Source organism: Dipodomys merriami, unplaced genomic scaffold (assembly GCF_024711535.1).
Source record: "Dipodomys merriami isolate MVZ:Mamm:240054 unplaced genomic scaffold, mDipMer1.0.p SCAF_65, whole genome shotgun sequence".
In the NCBI taxonomy this organism is placed as follows: Eukaryota; Metazoa; Chordata; class Mammalia; order Rodentia; family Heteromyidae; genus Dipodomys; species Dipodomys merriami.
In genome coordinates, this window is record NW_027206235.1 from 7012148 (window position 1) to 7030574 (window position 18427).

The window sequence follows — 18427 nt, forward strand, 5'->3', positions numbered from 1 at the left end:
GCGTATGTGTGGTTAAATGGCGATGAATCTCAGATTTTCCTGCCCAAGCTTGTCTCGAACTATGATCCCTAAACCTTAGGCTCCTGAGTAGCTAGGATTGTAGGCATTAGCAACCTGCACCCAGCTCAGGATAGTTTTAACTCTTAATATGGAACTTAATGGGAAATGGCAGTAGGTTTCTAAGCAGAAGTGTAAGATGCTTTGATTTGTGGTTTTTAGGATGACCCCGGACCCTTCCCTCATCAAAAGATGCATCTCATTATTTATCCTTCAGCAGTGTAAATGTGTGAAGTCTGGACTTTTGGAGCTAGAAAGGCATAAGGTTATAAATATAAGGAAAATGGAACTTTTCTGAGGTAAAGAGAATTGTATTTTTTTTGTCAGTCATGGGGCTTGAACTCTGGGCCTGGGTGCTGTCCCTCAGCTATTCAGCTCAAGGCGAGCACTCTACCATTTGAGATATATAGCCAGTTCCAGTTTTCTGGTGGTTTACTGGAGATAAGAGTTTCATGGACTTTCCTGCCCAGGCTGGCTTTGAACCATGATCCTGAGATCTCAGCCTCCTGAGTAGCTAGGTTTATAGGCGTGAGCCACTGGCACCCAGTGAGAATTGGATTATCTAAGAATCCAAACATGTGGTTAGGTATGAAACTCAGTGGTTACATATCTTGCCTAGCATGTGCTAGACAGAAAGAGAGCACAGAGAAAAAGAAAAAAGAAAGAAAAAGGGAGACAGGAGAGGAGAAAAAGAGAATCCATGTTTTCTACGGCTTCAGTGTTTTCAGAAGAGCCATCATAAGAAATAAACCTTCCCCAGAAATTTTGTTTACTTTTATGTTTTTGTTTCTGTCAGGTGAGGAAATTGAACCCAGGCTGGTTATTTAGGGATAAATCTCTGATTTGTCTGCCTGGGCTGGCTTCAAATCTGGATCCTCAGATCTCAACTTCCTTAGGTAGTTAGGATCATAGGCTTGACCACTCTAGCTCTGGCCTCTTATCCTGCTGTTTCATCTAATAGCTGCTACCTTCCTCTTACCTCATTTCTGGGGCTTGAACCCATGGCCTGGGAATTGCTTTTGAGCTTTTTTGTTCTAGCCTAGGGCCCAGCCACTTGAACAACAGCTCCACTTCCAACTGTGTGTGTGTGTGTGTGTGTGTGTGAGTGTGTGTGTGTGTGTGATTGAAGATAAGAGTCTCACAGGTGAAAAGCTATTTAAAGAGAACAGTAAAACAAATGTAGTTAAACCATTGTGTCAGAACAGGAGCTCAAAAGATCATACAATTTAAGTAAAGAAAGGGATTATAAGGATAATCAGCATCCAAATCAGAAAACTAACACTACTGGAGCACATCAGCCCTAATTAGTGACTTAGGTGCAGGTGCCTCCAAAGACTCCACCAGACTTCTAAATCCATGTCAACAAGTATGTTTGTGCCCTCTTGCAGTACTCTGGTTCCTTATCATTATGTCACCTTAATCTCCTGAAGAATCATTGGGGCTAAACTGGAACTTTTAAAATTTCATGTGTGTGTATGTATATTGCACATACACCTATAATAAGACTTAAACTAAGGGCCTCCCACTCTACCTTGGAGTTTGGTACTTAACCACTTGTTCTATACCTCAACTTTTAGCTTTTTACTGATTAATTGGAGGTAAAAGTCTAACGTACTTTCCTGCTCAAGGTAGCTCAGAACCATGATCCTCAGATCTCAGCCTCCTGAGTCGCTAGGATAACAGGTGTGAGCACTAGTGTCAGGCTTCTAAACTAGAATATTAAGCTCATCTCATAGATAGTGAAAATCACCCATAAACTTTTTCTTTATGCTGGGTTTGAACTTTGGGCCTGGCCTCTGTCCTTGATCTTCTTTTGCTCAGGGCTAGTGCTCTCCCTCAGGGGGATTTTTTTTAATGTTTTTTCATTAGGTCTCGAAAACAAAGTCCTCCCCTTGAAGAAAAGGTGCTGGATTTGTGGACAGAGACTATGACTTTCACCTTCCTTAGATTTAACATAGTAGCAGATAAATAAATGCTAAATAAATGCTTCTTGATTCCAGTTCCATTTTATGTTGCTTCTGTTAAACCTAACTCACTTTATGAATCTCAGTTTGGAAGGAAACCCTCTTGCAGGGAACTTCAAGTGCAGAAAACCTTATAGGCAAATCAACAATATCAGGCTAGGTTCTCAAACAGAAGTTGAGGTTGAAGCACAGGCACTTCATCAGCTGGGCCATTTAGAGAGGAGGCAGAAGATCTTGCTGGGATACCAACCTGGCCCATGTCCTTCTCAACCGTAGTATCTGTTTCCCATCTGTTTCTTAAGCTAAACATGCACAGAGATACCCTTTGAAGAAAATCTCTTTGCAATTGAACTGTAGACTTAGATTATTTGCCAATTACCATATAAGAAACAGTGGCCTCATCCTGAAAAAAACTGGCAAGGATCACCTTAAGTAGGTGACCAAAGATACACCCAGGCAATGAGACATCAGAAACTGATATGAGGTACTGAGTTTTCTCATTCAGTCATAAAATTAGGCATACAAAAACAAACTAACTAACTAATATCAGCCTAGCTGGGTCTCAGTGGCTCACCCATGAAACCCTAGCCACTCAGGAGGCTCAGATCTGAGGATATTGCTCCAAAGCCAGCCCAGAGAGGAAAGTCTGTGACATTCTTATCTCCAGTGAACACCAGAAAACTGGAAGTGGTGTTTTAGATCCAAGTGGTAGAGTGATAGCCTAGAACTAGCTCAAGGATAGCAACCAGGCCCTAAGTTCAAGCCCCAGGACCAAACAAAATAAAAAAAAAAAAACACTCACCCAAGTCATACTAGGAGGCTTCCCACAAGATCAGTAGCTGCCCTTTCCAAAAGTGTCAAGCTCATGCTAAAGAAAAGACATTGGAAATGTCACAGGCTGGAGGAGGCAGAGGAGGTCTGACAGATCAAGGGAAAGCAGGATCCTGGATAGAGCCTGAGTGGGGTGCCAGTTCTGAGGATTCAACTCAAGGCCTGGGTGCTGTCCCTTAGCTTTTTTGCTCAAGGCTGGCACTCTACCACTTGAGCCACAGCTTTACTTCAGGCTTTTTGATGGTTTGATGGAGAGAAGAGACTCAAAGACTTTTCTGTCCAGGCTAGCTTTGAAACTCAGTCCTAAGATCTCAGCTTGCTGAAGAGTTAGGATTACAAGCATAACCCAACAGCGCCAGCTGTATTTTCTGTTTTATCTTACAATAAAAATAAAAAGATTGTGTCTAAAATAATATTTGGGAGGGAGCAGAGGAGAGTTCTGCTTCTACTATTGACTCTAGCCGTTTTTGTCTTGTGCTACAGCTGCAGGGCAGGGCACATGGGCAGGGTGTGGTTCAGGCACAGGCTCAGCCTGCCTAAAACACGGAGGTAAAAATGAGGTGTACCTAGTACTGGCAATAGCTAGTGGTCTGGTTTGGCCTTCTAGTGTAGGGAACAGAATGAAGTAAAATGAGGAAATAATAGTAGAGGGCACAGTATGTATATCACATTATGCCATGACAACATATTTGTTCTTAACCTGTAGGCAAAAGAGAAAAGGTACATGCTTCTTATCAAGGATTAATATCACCTCAGCAGTCACTTCTCATTCCTCTTTACAAACAAATCCTGATTTTGTCCCATCATTCATACTGTTGTTTTCTGTGTTTTCATAGATGTCTGGTGCTGCAATAGCTAACTTGTGACGATGAACTTTAGCTGGGAGAATATACCCAATATGGTCAATTCAAAAGATGGTAGGAATATAAATATAAGAAGACAGGCTGGGTTCAGGTGGCTCATGCCTGTAATCCTAGCTACTCAGGAGGCTAAGATTTGAGGATCACGGTTCAAAGCCAGCACAGGCAGGAAAACCTGTGAAATTTTTATCTCCAGTAAACCAGCAGAAAACCAGAAGTGGCACTGTGGCTCAAGTGGTAGAATGCTAGCCTTGAGCTGAGTTGCTAAGGGACATTGCCCAGGCCCAGAGTTCAAGCCCCATGACCAACAAAAAAGAAAAGAGAAAAAAAAAGAAGACAGTACTGAGCAACTGAATTAATGAATTCTACAGTTACCCTTGTGCCATGGTTATTATTATGTGAAATAATAAATCTTCCTATCACTGAAATGATTTGGGCCTTTTATTAATTATACCTAAAAGCAGCCAAAATTATGCATGAGTCCTAAAGGAAAATAAAAGGCACCTAGAAGTAATATGAGAAGAAAAATATAGGTGAAAAATAAAAATAAAGACTAAAATGCATTAGGTGCATAGGGCCCTAAAAAATTCTCCCAGGTCGGCAGAAACTCGCCTGGAGTTTCAGAAGCCAGCTCCAATTTACATGTAATCATCTAAGTCTATCTGCTATCAAGGTCTTAGAGGCAGTGATCTCTGGGAAGAAGAAGAAAAATGAAAGGGAAATAAAATTGAACAATTGTTTGTGGAGAAACCAGCTGTACATGAACAATTTCCTTCCATGGAATCTCTATTTATCTGAAGGGAATTTCTTCATCAGAAGAAGGTATATGAGGAGGAGACATGGCAGGGCAGCTTAGAGATGGACAGTGACTCATCTGGGATGGAAGCAAGAGCTAGCACGTGGCAGACACTGAGCCCAAAGCTGAGCCTGACTCTGGATCCAGAACCTTCCCAATGCACTGTCATGCCAGAACTGAAAGCCAAGCTGCAAAGCCACCAAGAGCTGCTTCTAAGCCATTCTGAACACAAGCTGGTATTTCTGCTATCAGTAATAAGGGATAGTGAAACCAGGGTGGGCCACTGTCCTCTGTTCCTCCCCATATGGCCATCACCTGAGAGAAAGTACTCATATTCACCCATGCGTCTTACCAGAAACTCCAGGTATAGTCGAGCAGAGCACTTGAAAGCAAGAGCCCAAGAAGCAAAGTAGATGGCCTGCATCCAAATCCAAGAAATGTAACTCACTGAATTGTCACTGTGGCCAGGCCTGAGCTTTTCCAGCCAGTCCCTTAGACTCTAGCCTGAGAACAGTATCTATTAGGATGAGATCATATAAAACATGGATGAAGGCCCCATCTGACTGCCACTGCCATTAAGAACAGTATCGTAGGATGGGTGCCAGTGGCTCATGCCTGTAATCGTAATCAGGAGGCTGAGATCTGAGGACCTCGCTTTGAAGCTAGCCTAAGCAGGAAATTCAATGAGGTTCCTTTTCTCCAATAAAGCAACACAAAAGCCAGAAGTAAAGTTGTGACTCAAGTAGCAGAGTGCTAACCTTGAGCAAAAAGCTGAGGGACAATTTCTGGGCTGGGGGTGGGGAGAAGACTTACATCAAGGCCCTCTAGGACACGTATTCTCGCTTTTGCCCATTTCCTTCAGAGCATTGTAGAGCTCCACCTTACTGACTTGCCTCTCCCTATTTTAACACAGGATGTTCACTTGGCCAGTTTTCCAGGGCTACCTGGCTATCTTGTAGCCTCCACAGCAAAGAACTATTTTCTCTGGGATTTAACCAAGGTTCCAATACTGTCTGTGATTGGTTAACTGTGCACATTCCAGAATCAAGGATACCTGGGCCCATCTGGCTTGGCAATCTACTGTTGTGGCTTAAAGCATATTGTTCAACACCTCTGTTTTCTTGTAATAGTTCTTACTCATGGGTCCTAACGGTCACAATAAAACAACTAATAGGGTTACTTGTGTACACACACACACCATGTACACTGCAACAGTACTACAAAGGAAACAAGGCAACTCAACAGGGAGCTTCAGGACTCAACATCTACCAAATTCTAAGTATTTCCTGCTTCTTAAGTAATTATTAATATTATTCCTATTTTGGTGCCAGTACTGGAGAGTGAATTCAGAGCTAGGGCACTGAGCCCCACTCAGCTGGGGACTGACCTATCCCTTAGCTTTATCTGCTCAAGGCTAGTGCTCTACCATTTGAGCCACACTTCCAGTTCTGGCTTTTTGAGGTTAATTGGAGATAAAGACCCTCCCAGACTTTTCTTTCCAGGCTGGCTTCAAACCAGGACCCTCAGCTCTCAGACTCCTGAATTGCTAGGATTACAGTTCTGAGCCACCGGCACCTGGCTGCAATCTTTTTTTTTTTTTTAACTTGAATGTTTTTTATATCTCTTAGATATGGAGATCAGTAACCTCGGCTGCCCTCATTTTTCTTAGCTATATTTTCTTTCTCTTAGCTCCTTCCTTAAACAATTACTTTTTATTTATTTATTTTTTATTTATTTTTTATGTTTTGTCAGTCATGGAGCTTGGGTGCTATCCCTCAGCTCTTCAGCTGAAGGTAAGTGCTCTACCTCACCACTTCTGGTTTTCTAGTAGTTTATTGGAGATAAGAGTCTCACAAACTTTCCTGCCCAGGCTGGCTTTGAACCAGATCTCAGCCTCCTGAGTAGCTAGGATTACAGGCATAAACCACTGGCACCTGGCCCTAAAACGATTTTTGTAGGAATTTCATCCCCTATCTGGTAAGAGGAACAATAATTTCACCTACTAATAAGTAGTTTGTCACAGATAGCAGTCTGTGAGTATGAAGCCTGGCATGTAATAACTGCTTACTGAAACAGGCATTTCCTGCAAGGGCAGAAAGAGAGGGGGTCAATGAATGGGATCCCAGGAGTACAAGGCATCTCTTCCCTGATCACACTAAGAGCTCCCTGAGGACAGGGATACAATCTTCAGATTTATTACCCCACATGGACAATAGGCTGATTCTATACATGACTGATGTCACAGAGATCTTAGTACTCAGGATACCTCCTCTGTGTCAGGACAGGAAGGAAGGAAGAGGACAGGGGGCCTCATAGACAGGAAGCTCTTGAAGCAGCTCACCACGTGACAAAATGAAGACAAGAGTGTAATGAGGAGACCATCACATCCTCTGGAAGCTTCTCCCACCAGAGGTTAAGACTCCAAATATCAGCTCTGAATTTTACCAGTCTTGAGATTGGTCCTCATGGGCCTCAGTTTCCTCATCTGTACAGGGTGGAAAATTATTGTCTTGGTCAAATACGAGGACAGGGGAGCCCTTTTTCCACAGAAAGGAAGAGATTTTTTTTCTGAAGGTAAAAACTAAACTCCTAGCCAGCTACTAGTGTTTCACACCTGAAATCCTAGCTACTCAGGAGGCTGAGATCTGAGGATTATGGTTTTCAACCAGCTCAGAAAGAAAGGTAAGTCCTTGAGTCACATAACTTCAAATAACCACCAAAAAGACAGATGTGGAGCTGGGACTCAAGTGGTAGAACACTAACCTTGAGGGAAAACAAACAAACAAAATCAAACAAAAAATCTCCTGGCCTTGCATGTAAGACCTAGCCCTGCATTCAAGCCATAGGACCAGCAAGAAGGATAAAAGGAGGGGAAAAAAACCTCTTCTTAAACAAGAATACAACCTAAAAGGCTTTCAGCTGAATGCAACTAAAATAAAAATGGGAGAGCCATTCGTTTTCTGAGGATGACTATTTATGAGGCCAATTTCATTTTCAAGTGATAATGAGTCCACACAGCAGCCTACATACAGCCTAGAGTCCAGAAGAGAGGGAAAGCACCCAACCCGAACTTTGTGGAAGCTCCACAGACACCTGTGGCGCTTAATGAGAGCAATAATCAGAGCGATCATCCAAATCATGATCAAGATAAAGTGTGGCAGAGGGGAGGAGAGACATGTAGGTGGAAAGGAATAGCACTTAAGTTTCTTTTTATTTCCTCAAGAAAAACTTCTGCCTGGAATAGATTAATTCCATCTACATATTAATGTGAATTACTAATTAATGACTTGAAAATGCTTTCAACACAAAATGCTAAGCAAATGCTTAAAAATAACGAGTCTCTGGATATGTCTCCAAAAGAAATATGCTAGCTTCCTTAATTTTCTCTCCCTTTTGTAACATTTAAAATGTTATGGTTTGAAGGAAATGGAAGGGAACTATGGAAATTCACTGAAAGCACAAAATCAGGAAATTAGAAAGCCTTGTCAGGTAACTAACTTCCTTGGAGCCCCTATGAACACTCTCACTGCACATTCCCTGGTGCACAAAGTGCTGTTGCACACATCTGAACTGCAGTTCATTCTTGGGATGCTTAAGCACAGATCATGTCTTGCATGTCTTCATAGCCCTGCCACACAACACTGTACCAGGTGCACAGCAAACAGCCAATAATGTGTTACATCACCAGGCCTTCTCAAAAGAGATGGGCATGCCTAGCTACTCAGGAAGCTGAGATCTAATGATAGAAGTTCAAATCCAGGGCTGGATTATACTCAATGGTGAAAAACTAAAGCCATTTCCTCTTAACTCAGGAACAAGACAAGGATGCCCACTCTCTCCACTTCTCTTCAATCTAGTATTAGAATGCCTAGCTACAGCAATAAGACAAGATGCAGACATAAAGGGGATCCAATTAGGGAAAGAAGAAATAAAACTCTCCCTCTTTGCAGATGACATGATCTTGTATTTAAAGAATCCCATAGACTCCACTCCCAAATTACTCAAGCTGATTCAACACTTGGCAAAGTAGCAGGTTATAAAATTAACCCCCAAAAATCAATGGCCTTTCTATATGCCAACAATGAGAAAAGTGTGGCTGAAATTAGGAAAGCAACTCCATTTGTAATAGCCCCACAAAAAATAAAATACCTAGGAATTAACTTAACCAAAGAAGTGAAGGACCTCTATGATGAAAACTTTAAAATCTTGAAAAAGGAAATCAACACAGAACTTAAAAAATGGCAAAACCTCCCATGCTCCTGGATTGGCAAGATTAACATCGTGAAAATGGCAATACTTCCCAAGGCTATCTACAAATTCAATGCGATACCTATCAAAATTCCACCCTCATTCTTCAAGGAAATAGAGGAGGCAATCCAAAAATTCATATGGAACAATAAAAGACCCCGAATAGCAAAAACGCTCCTCAACAGAAAGAACACTGCTGGAGGAATATCAATACCAAATTTCAAACTCTACTATAAAGCCATAGTAATCAAAACAGCTTGGTATTGGCATAAGAACAGACCTCAGGACCAATGGAATAGAATTGAAAACCCAGAAATGAACCTACAGACCTATAGCCATCTAATCTTCGATAAGGAAGCTAAAACAATAGAATGGAAGAAAGACAGCCTCTTCAGTAAATGGTGCTGGCAAAATTGGTTAACTACATGTAGAAAACTAAAGCTAGATCCTTATATATCACCCTGTACCAGAATCAACTCCAAATGGATCAAAGACCTTGAACTCAAAGCAGACACTCTGAAAACATTACAGGATGGAATAGGAGAAACCCTAGGTCTCCTTGGCTCAGGTCGAAATTTTCTGAATAGAGACCCGGAAGCACAACAAATCAAAGAAAGGTTGGACAAATGGGATTGCATAAGATTGCAGAGCTTCTGCAGGGCAAATGACATAGCTGGCAAGATCAATAGAAAGCCCACCGATTGGGAGAAGATCTTTACTAGCCATACAACGGACAAGGGTCTCATATCTAAAATATACTTGGAACTCAAAAAATTAAACCACCCAACAACAAATCCTCAAAGAATCAACTGCCCAATAAATAAGTGGGCGAAAGACTTAAAGAGAAGCTTCTCTGAAGAAGAAACAAGGATGGCCAATAGACACATGAAGAAATGTTCAACATCCCTAGCCATAAAAGAAATGCAAATCAAAACAACATTGAGATATCACCTCACTCCAGTTAGAACAGCAAAAATCAAGAACTCTAACAACAACAGATGCTGGAGGGGATGTGGACAGAAAGGAACCTTACTTCATTGTTGGTGGGAATGTAAACTTGTTCAACCACTTTGGAAAGCAGTATGGAGGTTCCTCAGAAGACTTCACATAGATCTCCCCTATGATCCAGCAATCCCACTTTTGGGCATTTACCCAAATGTTTACAAACAAGACCACACTAAAGCTACCAGCACAACTATGTTTATTGCAGCATTATTTACCATAGCTAAGATATGGAACCAACCCAGATGCCCCTCAGTAGATGAATGGATCAAGAAAATGTGGTATATATACACAATGGAATTCTATGCCTCCATCAGAAAGAATGACATTTCCCCATTTGTTAGGAAATGGAAAGGTTTGGAAAAAATTATATTAAGTGAAGTAAGCCAGGCCCAAAGAAGCATAGGTCCCATGGTTTCCCTTGTTTGCAATATCTAGTATAGGTATGAGTCAAGCGGAAAAGGTCAGATAATGTGATGTTAGGAAAATGAACCCTTAAATATGTATTTTAATGTTTTCGTTTCTTTCAAAAAAAAAAAAATCCAGGGCTGGGAAGGTGGCTCAGTGGTAGAACGCTTGCCTTGCATGCCTGAGGCCCTGGATTCGATTCCTCAGCACCACATAAGCAAAAAGAAAAAAGTCGGAAGTGGCACTGTGGCTCAAGTAGTAGAGTGCTAGCCTTGAGCTGAAGAGCTGAGGGACAGCACCCAGGCCCAGAGTTCAGGCCCCACAACCGGACCCCAAAAAAACAAAACAAAAAAAAAAATCTAAAAACAGAAAAGAAATTCAAATCCAGCACAAACAGAAACATCAATGAGGCCCTTATCTCTAATGAATCAGCAAAACCCCAAATTGGAGGTATAGCTTAAGTAGTACAGCACCAGCCTTGAATGAAAAAGCTAAGGGACAGCACCCAGGCACTGAGTTCAAGCTCTAGTACTGGCACAGAAAGAGACAAATGGAGGATGGGGGGAGTAAAGTTTTAAAAAGAATGAAAAAAAGAGATTCTTGACATTGGAGAACTATGAAGGTCCATGGACTAGGTGATCAAGGTCAAATTGACCATAAAAATACATCAACTTTGTGCTAAGAATGGCATATACTTCTCTAGTTTTCTTCTCCCAAACCCATGTACTTCCATCTAAAATAAAAAACACACAAGATGAATCTCAATGGATTCTAAGGCATGTCTGACTAGGGCTACTCAAAACCATCCAAGCTGCCCCCAAATAAGGGCAGTGTCAGAAGCTGTCACAGCCAAGAGGAGCCCCAGGTGCCCTAGCAACTCAATGTGAAGAGGTTTCCTGGAAGGATTTCACAGAAGTAGAAACAAGCCTGAGAAGACCAGAGCCCAGCTAAAGGCTCACAGACAGAGCAGGAACCACAACCTTCCCTCAAATCCTCTTGATGAAGATATTCTCACTGACAAGGCCTATGTAAATTTGTCATTGAATGCAAATCCTCCTTCTCTTGAACACAAGTCCTGTATAATTTGGCACTGAACCACCTCATGGACCACAGAGCACCATGTAGCAAGAGTCAAAACTGAGGCCCAAAGCGGGAACCAGTGGCTTTCCAATTTCTAGTTTAACATCTGGTGCTCTAGTGAGGTTGATGCTTCCACACTGGCCAGATCCAAAACTCTCCTTGCTATCCTGGACACACCAAGAACCAGTTTAGGACTCTTGAATAAATTTCTGTCAAATCCCAGCTTCTGGTCTTTGCTAGCATTGTGGCTGGTGTGGTGCAAGGACATATGTGTAGAAAGTGGTTTGGTATTTAGCTACATGTCCTTTTGCCATGGGTCACTATGCCAGGGCTACACAGAAAGTCCATCCCTCCCTGGCAGGGTAAAGATCCAGACATAAACAAACAGCTTCCAAGGGGCTCGGAAGGTGGCTCATATATATATATATATGTGTGTGTGTGTGTGTGTGTGTGTGTGTGTGTGTGTGTGTGTGTGTGTGTGTGTGTATGTATGTATGTATGTATATATATATATGTGTGTGTATGTATGTATGTATATGTATATGTATATGTGTACGTATATGTATATTTATATGTGTATGTATATGTATATGTATATGTTTCTATGTATATATGCTTAATGGCCAGATGCTAGCGGTTCATACCTGTAATCCTAGCTACTCAGGAGACTAAGATCTGAGAATTACAGTTCATAGCCAACCCAGGCAGGAAAATCTATGAGACTCTTATGTCTAACTAGAAAGAAATGTAGAAAATGGAGGTGCAGCTTTAGTGGTAGAGCACCAGCCCTGCATGAAAAAAGGTAAGTTTACCATTCTTGTACACATGAAAACATTCAGGTCCCAGGCCACTCAGCTATAGAAGGACAACTGGGAGTTGTGAATACAAGCTAACTTTAGAACTCAGGGCTTGGCTCTCACCCTGCTACACTCCCAGTCAAAGCAGACTAAAGAAAGATGGAGGACCTCAATAAAACCATCCCTATGGCCATGTATTGTGGCACTCAGGAAGCAGAGGCAAGAAAAATACTAAGAGTATGAAGCAAACATGGGCTAGATAGATGGATCCTGTCTTAGAAAAACAATCCTTGTGAACAGGAGAAGCCTAAGGACTATGGGAACCTGTCATTATTAGCTCAATGAACAAAAGGATAAACTTTTAGAAAGTAACCAAGATCCCTATATGAAACTGTGGACACAGAGGCCTCGCTTTGCCATAAACTGTCTTTCTGGCCTTCATTCCTTTATCATTTAAATGGCCCAAATACCACCTTCTGGTTGTTAAGACAACTTTGGTGAGATCACTTATGTGAAAAGTTCTTTGAAAATCTCAAAATGCTGTATAAATTGTGTTATTAATTAGAATCCCTAAAAATTGTCTGAGTCAAGTTGCTAAAATTCATTCTCTCAAGTCCCCTTTACAGGGGTAGAAAAGAGGTGAAAAGAGATGAAAATAACTTGCCTAAAGTTCTAACACTGAGAAGGAATGTTATATACACAGCAGGAAGTCTGGAGTGCCATTTGCTCTTCCTGCTTTCCAGTCCATCCCATTCACCACTGTATACTTGCCACAGCACCTGACAGCTGTCCCAAGGAAAGCCAGGTGGGAAGAGGTATGGGTCAAAAACCGAAAAAGCCCCACCCTATCCTTTCATCCTACGATAGTCCTCGGGCTTAAACACAGGGGCCTGCCTGGGCACTGGCCCTGAGCTTTTGTGATCGAGGATAGTGCTCTATTACTTAAGCCACAGCTCCACATCTGGCTTTTTTGGTGGTTCATTGGAGATAAGAGTCTCCCAGATTTTGAACCACGATCCTCAGATCTCAGCCTCCTGAGTAACTAGGATTACAAGCATGAGTCACTAGCTTCTGGCTCTGACAAGCCCAATTTTAGCTGTACTCTGCTGGTATGGGAGACAGGGAAAGCTCTACTTTACAGGCCAGGAAACAGAGGGTCCAGGGAGGTTAAATGTCTGGCCTCCTGAACTCAGTCAAACACAGCAACGAAACAAGCCAGGCACCCGTGGCTCATGCCAGTAATCCTGAAAGATTGAAATTGGGGCTATGTCCATTTTACAACTTACTAACTGCTAATTCTGCTTCTGTAAACCTGCTTGCGCTAACACTGACTCTTCCCTTCCCAGAAATAAGTTAAAAAGTTACAAAGTTCAGATGCAGGCCCAGGGACAAGGTCTGCAAACATAGATAAAGAACAAAAGAGTATGTTCTCCTGAATTCCTGTGTAAAAACTCATGGCAGGGGGCTCAAGACAAGGACCATCTGGCCAGCCCAGCAAACTAGGTCAAATGTCAACCAATCGCGAGCCTGGAACTATGTGGACTCCCCTCCAGAGAAGCCTCCCCCTAGGGAACCAACTAGTTTTCAAGAAGTGTCACAAAAATTCCCGTGCAGTTGATTTTTAAGCTGAACCAATCCTGGGGAGCCTGGGGTCTTATGCTAATCCTGTGGTTTTTGTCTTTAAAAGTGTCTGTAACCACTGCTCAGGCTTCCAGTCTGCCTTGGACAGAGAGCCCGTTTGCGCAAATGCCTAATAAACTCTTCTTGCTTGTTGCATCTGCTGGTTTGGAGTCTTGGTTCTTGGGGTGCCCTCCCATTGAAGAAAGCATCCCAGTGAGTCTGGGGTCTTTCAATCCTAGCTACTCAGGAGGCTGATATCTGAGGATCAGGGTTCAAAGCCAGCCTGGGCAGGAAAGTCTGTGAGACTCTTATCTCCAATTAACCACCAGAAAACAGGAAGTGGGCTGTGGGTCAATTGATAGAGCAATAGCCTTCAGCTAAAGAGCTGAGGGACAGCGCCCAGGCCCAGAGTTCAAATTCCACCACTGACCAAAAATCAAAACAAAAAAAGAAGTGATGAGCTAAATGAATAGACATATAAATTATATATCCTCCTCATTATGATTCTTACTAGTAGTATTTTATGTTGTGTCTTCCATCATCTAAGAAAGCTGAGGAAAATTCTGCATTCACAGCTACAACTTCTCAAAAACCCAAGAAAAAGAATCAAAACTGGGGCTGCTTTTTGTTTGGCCCTTCCTTCTCCTATCTCTATTCAGCAGAGGGCAGCAAACAGGAAGTATGGAAAGATCAAAGAGTGAGAAAGAGAGCCACATGGAGAAAGAGCTACACATTGATAAATACACACCCACCCACACACAGCAAGCAGAATTGTTTAGCTTCCTCTAGCTTTCAAAGTATGAACATTCCACCTCCTCCAGCTAGGAAGGGCGGGGGATGGGGGAGGGAGGGGATGTTGGAAGTTGAAGAGACAGAAGCTCTTTTTCAGCTCAAGAGATTTTCAGTGAGCATGCATATGAGAGAGCGGCAACTCTCAAAGCAGGGAGAGGAAGGCAGCCACAGAACTGACAAGATAATTCTCAATGAAGACAGCTTTCAACTACTCATCTTGAGGCAACAAGGCTGGCAATCCTAACACCCAAGCTCTGCCCAGTGAGAAACTGAGGCCATGCCATTGGCATCTCAGCCCAGGGGTGTCAGAGAGTGCTGATCTACAGGATGCAGGGTCAGTGCTCCACAAGGACAGGGCTAGAGTGGCAAAGGGGTGGCCTTTTGAGGGTCAAGTCTAGTCCCCACGATATTGGCAGGGATCCGGCATGGACATCTGTCAGCCTCTTCTCAACTATCTTTCCCACCCCCACAACCAGGAGTAGCCAGCCTCTCTGTGTAAATGCTCTTTCCATATGACCGGGGTGGCCCAAACCCATCCCTAGCTCTAAGGTAGGATAAGTCACCCAGCACAGCCCATCTTCCTGACTAGTGTGATTGTGAATGAATCCTATCATAATAAACACATCAGATCCAAAGTGGACCAATAAGATTAAAACAGATCATGCTAAGATAATAGGAAAAGACATTTCTTGTCTTTTCTACAGAGGCCACAGATACAGATTCTCTCCTATAGGTTCTGCATATGGATATAATATCAGAAAGCGTTATCATATTTTACCACCAAGGTGAGAAGGGATGAGAGGAGGACAGAGTGCTCAGTCTAAGATAAAGGCAGAACCAAGAGAACTCAGAGAGAAAAAGCCCATGCCCTGACAGTCCCACAAACCTCCAGATCATACCATACCTGAAGCCAACTAGAGCTAGTGGGTCTTCTTAATCATTTAAGCCTGACTGGCTCAATTTATTACTTGCATCTGATAGTGAACTGGCCCTACTTTCTATGCATAGCAGCGACAGTGCCACATGGCACGTGTGATTTACTTTCTCTACTTTCCTATTGAAGTCCTTCAGGTTATTATACTTTCCCTTACTTTAAAAGTAAATCCAAGCATGGTGATTCAGGCATGTAATCCTAGCTACGGAGGAGGTAAAGAGTGAAGGATCAGAGTCAGCCTTAGTCAAAAAACCAAAACAAGAAGTTTGAGAGACTTCATATCAACCAATAACTTGAAGCAGTGGGGCATGCTTGATATCTCAGCTATGGGAGAAGCACAATCGCATATGTTTATCTTTCCCAGTGACAAAAGGAAGCAACAAAATCACATTGCAGGCATAAAATGAGATCCTACCTTGAGAATAACCAATCCAAAATAAGGCTAGAGGCATGGAGTAAGTGCTAAGCTCCTACTTAGCAAGGGCAAAGCCCCAAGTTTAATCCTCAATATAACCAAATTAAAAAAAAATTATAAGCCAAGTGCATATAATTCTAGCAACTCAGGTGACTGAGAGCAGGAGGACACAGTTTAAGGCTAGCAAGGAAGCTGGGCGCCAGTGGCTCACGTTTGTAATCCTAGCTACTCAGGAGGCTGAGATCTGAGGATCACAGTTCAAAACCAGCCCAGGCAGGAAAGTCCGTGAAACTTATTTCCAATAAACCACCAGAAAAACGGAAGTGGCACTGTAGCTCAAGTGGTAGAGTGTTAGCCTTGACCTGAAGAGCTGAGGGACAGCACTCAGGCCCAGAGTTCAAGCCCCACGACCGACAAAAAAAAAAAAAAAGAAAAGAAAAGAAAAGAAAAGAAAAGAAAAGAAAAGAAAAAAGGCTAGCAAGGGCAGAAACATTCACGAACCCTCATCTTAAAAATTAACCAGCAAACCAGCACAAGAATATTTATTGCAGCATTATTTACAAAGCTAAAATATGAAACCAACCCAGATGCCCCTCAGTAGATGAATGGATCAACAAAATATGATATATAGAGAGGGGGGCAGAGAGAGAGAGAGAGAGAGAGAGAGAATGGAATTCTATGCCTCCATCAGAAAGAATGACATCACCCCATTTGTTAGGAAATGGAAAGACTTGGAAAATATTTTTTAAGTGAAGTAAGCCAGGCCCCAAGACACATAGGTCCTATGGTTTCCCTTATTTTAAATAACTAGTATATGTCTAGGACAAGCAGGAAAGGTGAAAAGCTATGTACATACGACCATATAAGATGATGTTAAGCAAAAGGACCACCAAGATAGGGACACAGTGATTTTTCCTTTCTTGCTATTGTTTTTAACGTATTTATAATGTACTATGTTTTTTTTGTTCTCCTCCCTGTTTTCACTGTATTTGATTCCAGTGCCCTGCATCTCATAAATACATTTTTGTAATTTGAGGAGGGAAAGGAAATAATAAAATGCTTAAATAAGGATACAGGTTGACCCATTGTAACAATGAGATGTAGAAGACACAACTTCGCTGGGAGGGGGAGTTGAGGGAGGTGGAGGGGGAGCTGAGGGAGGTGGGGAGGGAAGGGAAGGTAGGGGATAAACAAAGGAGGAGGTAACAATAATGTTCAATAGGAAATGTACTCATTACCTTACTCATGTACCTGTAATCCCTCTATACAATATTTGTACAATAAAATACATATAAAAATTACCAGAGGGGCTGGGAAGGTGGCTCAGTGGTAGAGCACTTGCCTTGTATGCCTGAGGTCCTGGGTTAGATTCCTGAGCACAACATAAGCAAAAATAAAAAAGCCAGAAGTGGAGCTGTGGCTCAAGTGGTAGAGCACTAGCCTTGAGCTGAAGAACTGAGGGGCAGCACCCAAGCTCAGAGTTCTGGCCTCACCACCGGATCCCCCCCCCAAAAGAATAACCAGAATCCAGGAGCCAGTGGCTCACACCTGTAATTCTAGTACTCAGGAAGCTGCTATATGAGAATCGCCATTCAAAGCCAGCCTGGGCAGTAAAGTCCATGAAACTCTTATTTCCTATAAACCACCAGAAAACCACAAGTGGCTCTGTGACTCAAGTGGTAGAGCACTCGCCTTAAGTTAAAGAGCTGAGGGACAGCGCCCAAGCCCAGAGTTCAAGCCCCACGACCGACCAAAAAATAAAAAATAAAAAAACAGAGAGAAAGAGGGGGGGGGAGAGACTCTGCAAGCTGGACGTGTGGATGAAGTGGTAGAGCCTGGCCAAGCAAGCAAATGAGCAAATGCATGGCACTGAATTCAAACCTCAGTACCACCAAAAATAATATAAAGTAAAGAGGCTGGAAAGAAAATTTACAAAAATGGATCTGCAAAAAAGTCAGGTATCACTAGCTACCCAGGAGGCTAAGATCTATTGATCATGCATGGTTCAAAGGCAGCCCATGTAACAAGACCATGAAACTCTGGTGTCCAATTAAGTACTAAAATTGGGAGGGAACCTACTGGGAACCAGAGATGTGGCTCATATGGTACAGCACTGGCGTTGAGCAAAATCAGCTCAGGGACAGCACCCAAGCCCTGAGTACAAGCTCCAGGACTGACATATGTGTGGGCACATACCCACACAGACACACTCACACACACACACACACAAACACACAAAAGGTAGGGTTGTGTGTGTGTGTGTTTGTGTGTGTGTTTGTGTGTGTGTGTTGGGTGGGGAGGTTCCAGCAACACATGGTGTAATTAAGTACTGGCTACCAAAACTGCAGCATGAAAATTTGACTCACGAGGGAAAGTCTTTGCAGCAGAACACAGATGACTTGAAGAGCATTGCGTTCATGTCTGCATTCCTCCTGTGAGAACTCGAGTAAGTGATGTCCCTTTTTCTGCCTGTTTCCATAATGGACTAGTGACTTCTCAAGCACCTCCCTCCCACTTTAACACTCACTCAGCAAAAATCCATTTTTCCAAGTGCTACAACATGTGCTGTGTACTTAAAAAACACACTATGTCAAGATATCTTCACCTACTGAGGCCACGATGC